General features: G+C 43.1%; 13 non-coding genes across 13 annotated transcripts; all 13 read right to left on the minus strand.

Moving 5' to 3' along the window:
• Positions 1–125: 125 nt before the first annotated feature.
• Positions 126–244, minus strand: LOC145856651 (5S ribosomal RNA). Its single transcript, XR_014377542.1, has one exon. It is a non-coding gene; the product is annotated as a 5S ribosomal RNA (ribosomal RNA).
• Positions 245–653: 409 nt separating this feature from the next.
• Positions 654–772, minus strand: LOC145856653 (5S ribosomal RNA). The gene has a single exon (XR_014377544.1). It is a non-coding gene; the product is annotated as a 5S ribosomal RNA (ribosomal RNA).
• Positions 773–911: 139 nt separating this feature from the next.
• Positions 912–1,030, minus strand: LOC145856654 (5S ribosomal RNA). The gene has a single exon (XR_014377545.1). It is a non-coding gene; the product is annotated as a 5S ribosomal RNA (ribosomal RNA).
• A 409-nt stretch (positions 1,031–1,439) lies between these two features.
• On the minus strand, positions 1,440–1,558 carry LOC145856655 (5S ribosomal RNA). Its single transcript, XR_014377546.1, has one exon. It is a non-coding gene; the product is annotated as a 5S ribosomal RNA (ribosomal RNA).
• Positions 1,559–1,697: 139 nt separating this feature from the next.
• On the minus strand, positions 1,698–1,816 carry LOC145856656 (5S ribosomal RNA). The gene has a single exon (XR_014377547.1). It is a non-coding gene; the product is annotated as a 5S ribosomal RNA (ribosomal RNA).
• Positions 1,817–2,225: 409 nt separating this feature from the next.
• Positions 2,226–2,344, minus strand: LOC145856657 (5S ribosomal RNA). The gene has a single exon (XR_014377548.1). It is a non-coding gene; the product is annotated as a 5S ribosomal RNA (ribosomal RNA).
• A 139-nt stretch (positions 2,345–2,483) lies between these two features.
• On the minus strand, positions 2,484–2,602 carry LOC145856658 (5S ribosomal RNA). Its single transcript, XR_014377549.1, has one exon. It is a non-coding gene; the product is annotated as a 5S ribosomal RNA (ribosomal RNA).
• Positions 2,603–2,741: 139 nt separating this feature from the next.
• LOC145856659 (5S ribosomal RNA) lies at positions 2,742–2,860 on the minus strand. The gene has a single exon (XR_014377550.1). It is a non-coding gene; the product is annotated as a 5S ribosomal RNA (ribosomal RNA).
• A 409-nt stretch (positions 2,861–3,269) lies between these two features.
• Positions 3,270–3,388, minus strand: LOC145856660 (5S ribosomal RNA). Its single transcript, XR_014377551.1, has one exon. It is a non-coding gene; the product is annotated as a 5S ribosomal RNA (ribosomal RNA).
• A 139-nt stretch (positions 3,389–3,527) lies between these two features.
• LOC145856661 (5S ribosomal RNA) lies at positions 3,528–3,646 on the minus strand. The gene has a single exon (XR_014377552.1). It is a non-coding gene; the product is annotated as a 5S ribosomal RNA (ribosomal RNA).
• Positions 3,647–4,055: 409 nt separating this feature from the next.
• Positions 4,056–4,174, minus strand: LOC145856662 (5S ribosomal RNA). Its single transcript, XR_014377553.1, has one exon. It is a non-coding gene; the product is annotated as a 5S ribosomal RNA (ribosomal RNA).
• Positions 4,175–4,313: 139 nt separating this feature from the next.
• LOC145856664 (5S ribosomal RNA) lies at positions 4,314–4,432 on the minus strand. The gene has a single exon (XR_014377555.1). It is a non-coding gene; the product is annotated as a 5S ribosomal RNA (ribosomal RNA).
• A 409-nt stretch (positions 4,433–4,841) lies between these two features.
• LOC145856665 (5S ribosomal RNA) lies at positions 4,842–4,960 on the minus strand. Its single transcript, XR_014377556.1, has one exon. It is a non-coding gene; the product is annotated as a 5S ribosomal RNA (ribosomal RNA).
• Positions 4,961–5,000: the final 40 nt, after the last annotated feature.

Below are 5,000 nucleotides of genomic sequence, written 5' to 3' on the forward strand. Positions count from 1 at the left end.
TGCTACAACATATATAGTCAAAGTGAGTCTGATAAAACAGACATTTAGTCAATTCATCATTAAATGCTTAATACAAGGCAGTGTTGCTGATGAAATAGTGCAAGAGCACACCCTCGTGGACAAAATGCTTACAGCACCTGGTATTCCCAGGCGGTCTCCCATCCAAGTACTAACCAGGCCCGACCCTGCTTAGCTTCCGAGATCAGACGAGATCGGGCGTACCCAGGCTGGTATGGCCGTAAGCGAGAAACAATCTCTTGCTACAACATATATAGTCAAAGTGAGTGTGATAAACAGACATTGCATTTTCACCAATTAGATAAGCAGCTTGAACTTTGTGTCACTGAAAAAGTAGAAGAAATTACAAACACTGTTCCCATCACTTTTTAGCACAGGTAGTTGGATAAAATACAAACTTTATTTCCTTTCATCATTTGAACAGGGCAAAGGAGCACAAAGCACACACAAGCTGCATTCAGCAACAATATTCTTGTTTGTCTTATAAATACAAGGCAGATGCTAATTGAAAACACAAGGAAATTTGATCCTATTAAAAAGGCAGGAAGCTGCATTTAGTCAATTCATCATTAAATGCTTACTTCAAGGCAGTGTTGCTGATGAAATAGTGCAGGGGCACACCCTCGTGGACAAAATGCTTACAGCACCTGGTATTCCCAGGCGGTCTCCCATCCAAGTACTAACCAGGCCCGACCCTGCTTAGCTTCCGAGATCAGACGAGATCGGGCGTACCCAGGCTGGTATGGCCGTAAGCGAGAAACAATCTCTTGCTACAACATATATAGTCAAAGTGAGTCTGATAAAACAGACATTTAGTCAATTCATCATTAAATGCTTAATACAAGGCAGTGTTGCTGATGAAATAGTGCAAGAGCACACCCTCGTGGACAAAATGCTTACAGCACCTGGTATTCCCAGGCGGTCTCCCATCCAAGTACTAACCAGGCCCGACCCTGCTTAGCTTCCGAGATCAGACGAGATCGGGCGTACCCAGGCTGGTATGGCCGTAAGCGAGAAACAATCTCTTGCTACAACATATATAGTCAAAGTGAGTGTGATAAACAGACATTGCATTTTCACCAATTAGATAAGCAGCTTGAACTTTGTGTCACTGAAAAAGTAGAAGAAATTACAAACACTGTTCCCATCACTTTTTAGCACAGGTAGTTGGATAAAATACAAACTTTATTTCCTTTCATCATTTGAACAGGGCAAAGGAGCACAAAGCACACACAAGCTGCATTCAGCAACAATATTCTTGTTTGTCTTATAAATACAAGGCAGATGCTAATTGAAAACACAAGGAAATTTGATCCTATTAAAAAGGCAGGAAGCTGCATTTAGTCAATTCATCATTAAATGCTTACTTCAAGGCAGTGTTGCTGATGAAATAGTGCAGGGGCACACCCTCGTGGACAAAATGCTTACAGCACCTGGTATTCCCAGGCGGTCTCCCATCCAAGTACTAACCAGGCCCGACCCTGCTTAGCTTCCGAGATCAGACGAGATCGGGCGTACCCAGGCTGGTATGGCCGTAAGCGAGAAACAATCTCTTGCTACAACATATATAGTCAAAGTGAGTCTGATAAAACAGACATTTAGTCAATTCATCATTAAATGCTTAATACAAGGCAGTGTTGCTGATGAAATAGTGCAAGAGCACACCCTCGTGGACAAAATGCTTACAGCACCTGGTATTCCCAGGCGGTCTCCCATCCAAGTACTAACCAGGCCCGACCCTGCTTAGCTTCCGAGATCAGACGAGATCGGGCGTACCCAGGCTGGTATGGCCGTAAGCGAGAAACAATCTCTTGCTACAACATATATAGTCAAAGTGAGTGTGATAAACAGACATTGCATTTTCACCAATTAGATAAGCAGCTTGAACTTTGTGTCACTGAAAAAGTAGAAGAAATTACAAACACTGTTCCCATCACTTTTTAGCACAGGTAGTTGGATAAAATACAAACTTTATTTCCTTTCATCATTTGAACAGGGCAAAGGAGCACAAAGCACACACAAGCTGCATTCAGCAACAATATTCTTGTTTGTCTTATAAATACAAGGCAGATGCTAATTGAAAACACAAGGAAATTTGATCCTATTAAAAAGGCAGGAAGCTGCATTTAGTCAATTCATCATTAAATGCTTACTTCAAGGCAGTGTTGCTGATGAAATAGTGCAGGGGCACACCCTCGTGGACAAAATGCTTACAGCACCTGGTATTCCCAGGCGGTCTCCCATCCAAGTACTAACCAGGCCCGACCCTGCTTAGCTTCCGAGATCAGACGAGATCGGGCGTACCCAGGCTGGTATGGCCGTAAGCGAGAAACAATCTCTTGCTACAACATATATAGTCAAAGTGAGTCTGATAAAACAGACATTTAGTCAATTCATCATTAAATGCTTAATACAAGGCAGTGTTGCTGATGAAATAGTGCAAGAGCACACCCTCGTGGACAAAATGCTTACAGCACCTGGTATTCCCAGGCGGTCTCCCATCCAAGTACTAACCAGGCCCGACCCTGCTTAGCTTCCGAGATCAGACGAGATCGGGCGTACCCAGGCTGGTATGGCCGTAAGCGAGAAACAATATCTTGCTACAACATATATAGTCAAAGTGAGTCTGATAAAACAGACATTTAGTCAATTCATCATTAAATGCTTAATACAAGGCAGTGTTGCTGATGAAATAGTGCAAGAGCACACCCTCGTGGACAAAATGCTTACAGCACCTGGTATTCCCAGGCGGTCTCCCATCCAAGTACTAACCAGGCCCGACCCTGCTTAGCTTCCGAGATCAGACGAGATCGGGCGTACCCAGGCTGGTATGGCCGTAAGCGAGAAACAATCTCTTGCTACAACATATATAGTCAAAGTGAGTGTGATAAACAGACATTGCATTTTCACCAATTAGATAAGCAGCTTGAACTTTGTGTCACTGAAAAAGTAGAAGAAATTACAAACACTGTTCCCATCACTTTTTAGCACAGGTAGTTGGATAAAATACAAACTTTATTTCCTTTCATCATTTGAACAGGGCAAAGGAGCACAAAGCACACACAAGCTGCATTCAGCAACAATATTCTTGTTTGTCTTATAAATACAAGGCAGATGCTAATTGAAAACACAAGGAAATTTGATCCTATTAAAAAGGCAGGAAGCTGCATTTAGTCAATTCATCATTAAATGCTTACTACAAGGCAGTGTTGCTGATGAAATAGTGCAGGGGCACACCCTCGTGGACAAAATGCTTACAGCACCTGGTATTCCCAGGCGGTCTCCCATCCAAGTACTAACCAGGCCCGACCCTGCTTAGCTTCCGAGATCAGACGAGATCGGGCGTACCCAGGCTGGTATGGCCGTAAGCGAGAAACAATCTCTTGCTACAACATATATAGTCAAAGTGAGTCTGATAAAACAGACATTTAGTCAATTCATCATTAAATGCTTAATACAAGGCAGTGTTGCTGATGAAATAGTGCAAGAGCACACCCTCGTGGACAAAATGCTTACAGCACCTGGTATTCCCAGGCGGTCTCCCATCCAAGTACTAACCAGGCCCGACCCTGCTTAGCTTCCGAGATCAGACGAGATCGGGCGTACCCAGGCTGGTATGGCCGTAAGCGAGAAACAATCTCTTGCTACAACATATATAGTCAAAGTGAGTGTGATAAACAGACATTGCATTTTCACCAATTAGATAAGCAGCTTGAACTTTGTGTCACTGAAAAAGTAGAAGAAATTACAAACACTGTTCCCATCACTTTTTAGCACAGGTAGTTGGATAAAATACAAACTTTATTTCCTTTCATCATTTGAACAGGGCAAAGGAGCACAAAGCACACACAAGCTGCATTCAGCAACAATATTCTTGTTTGTCTTATAAATACAAGGCAGATGCTAATTGAAAACACAAGGAAATTTGATCCTATTAAAAAGGCAGGAAGCTGCATTTAGTCAATTCATCATTAAATGCTTACTACAAGGCAGTGTTGCTGATGAAATAGTGCAGGGGCACACCCTCGTGGACAAAATGCTTACAGCACCTGGTATTCCCAGGCGGTCTCCCATCCAAGTACTAACCAGGCCCGACCCTGCTTAGCTTCCGAGATCAGACGAGATCGGGCGTACCCAGGCTGGTATGGCCGTAAGCGAGAAACAATCTCTTGCTACAACATATATAGTCAAAGTGAGTCTGATAAAACAGACATTTAGTCAATTCATCATTAAATGCTTAATACAAGGCAGTGTTGCTGATGAAATAGTGCAAGAGCACACCCTCGTGGACAAAATGCTTACAGCACCTGGTATTCCCAGGCGGTCTCCCATCCAAGTACTAACCAGGCCCGACCCTGCTTAGCTTCCGAGATCAGACGAGATCGGGCGTACCCAGGCTGGTATGGCCGTAAGCGAGAAACAATCTCTTGCTACAACATATATAGTCAAAGTGAGTGTGATAAACAGACATTGCATTTTCACCAATTAGATAAGCAGCTTGAACTTTGTGTCACTGAAAAAGTAGAAGAAATTACAAACACTGTTCCCATCACTTTTTAGCACAGGTAGTTGGATAAAATACAAACTTTATTTCCTTTCATCATTTGAACAGGGCAAAGGAGCACAAAGCACACACAAGCTGCATTCAGCAACAATATTCTTGTTTGTCTTATAAATACAAGGCAGATGCTAATTGAAAACACAAGGAAATTTGATCCTATTAAAAAGGCAGGAAGCTGCATTTAGTCAATTCATCATTAAATGCTTACTACAAGGCAGTGTTGCTGATGAAATAGTGCAGGGGCACACCCTCGTGGACAAAATGCTTACAGCACCTGGTATTCCCAGGCGGTCTCCCATCCAAGTACTAACCAGGCCCGACCCTGCTTAGCTTCCGAGATCAGACGAGATCGGGCGTACCCAGGCTGGTATGGCCGTAAGCGAGAAACAATCTCTTGCTACAACATATATAGTCAAAGTGA

The sequence above is a fragment of the Salmo salar genome, chromosome 08 (assembly GCF_965601325.2).
Source record: "Salmo salar chromosome 08, fSalSal1, whole genome shotgun sequence".
In the NCBI taxonomy this organism is placed as follows: Eukaryota; Metazoa; Chordata; class Actinopteri; order Salmoniformes; family Salmonidae; genus Salmo; species Salmo salar.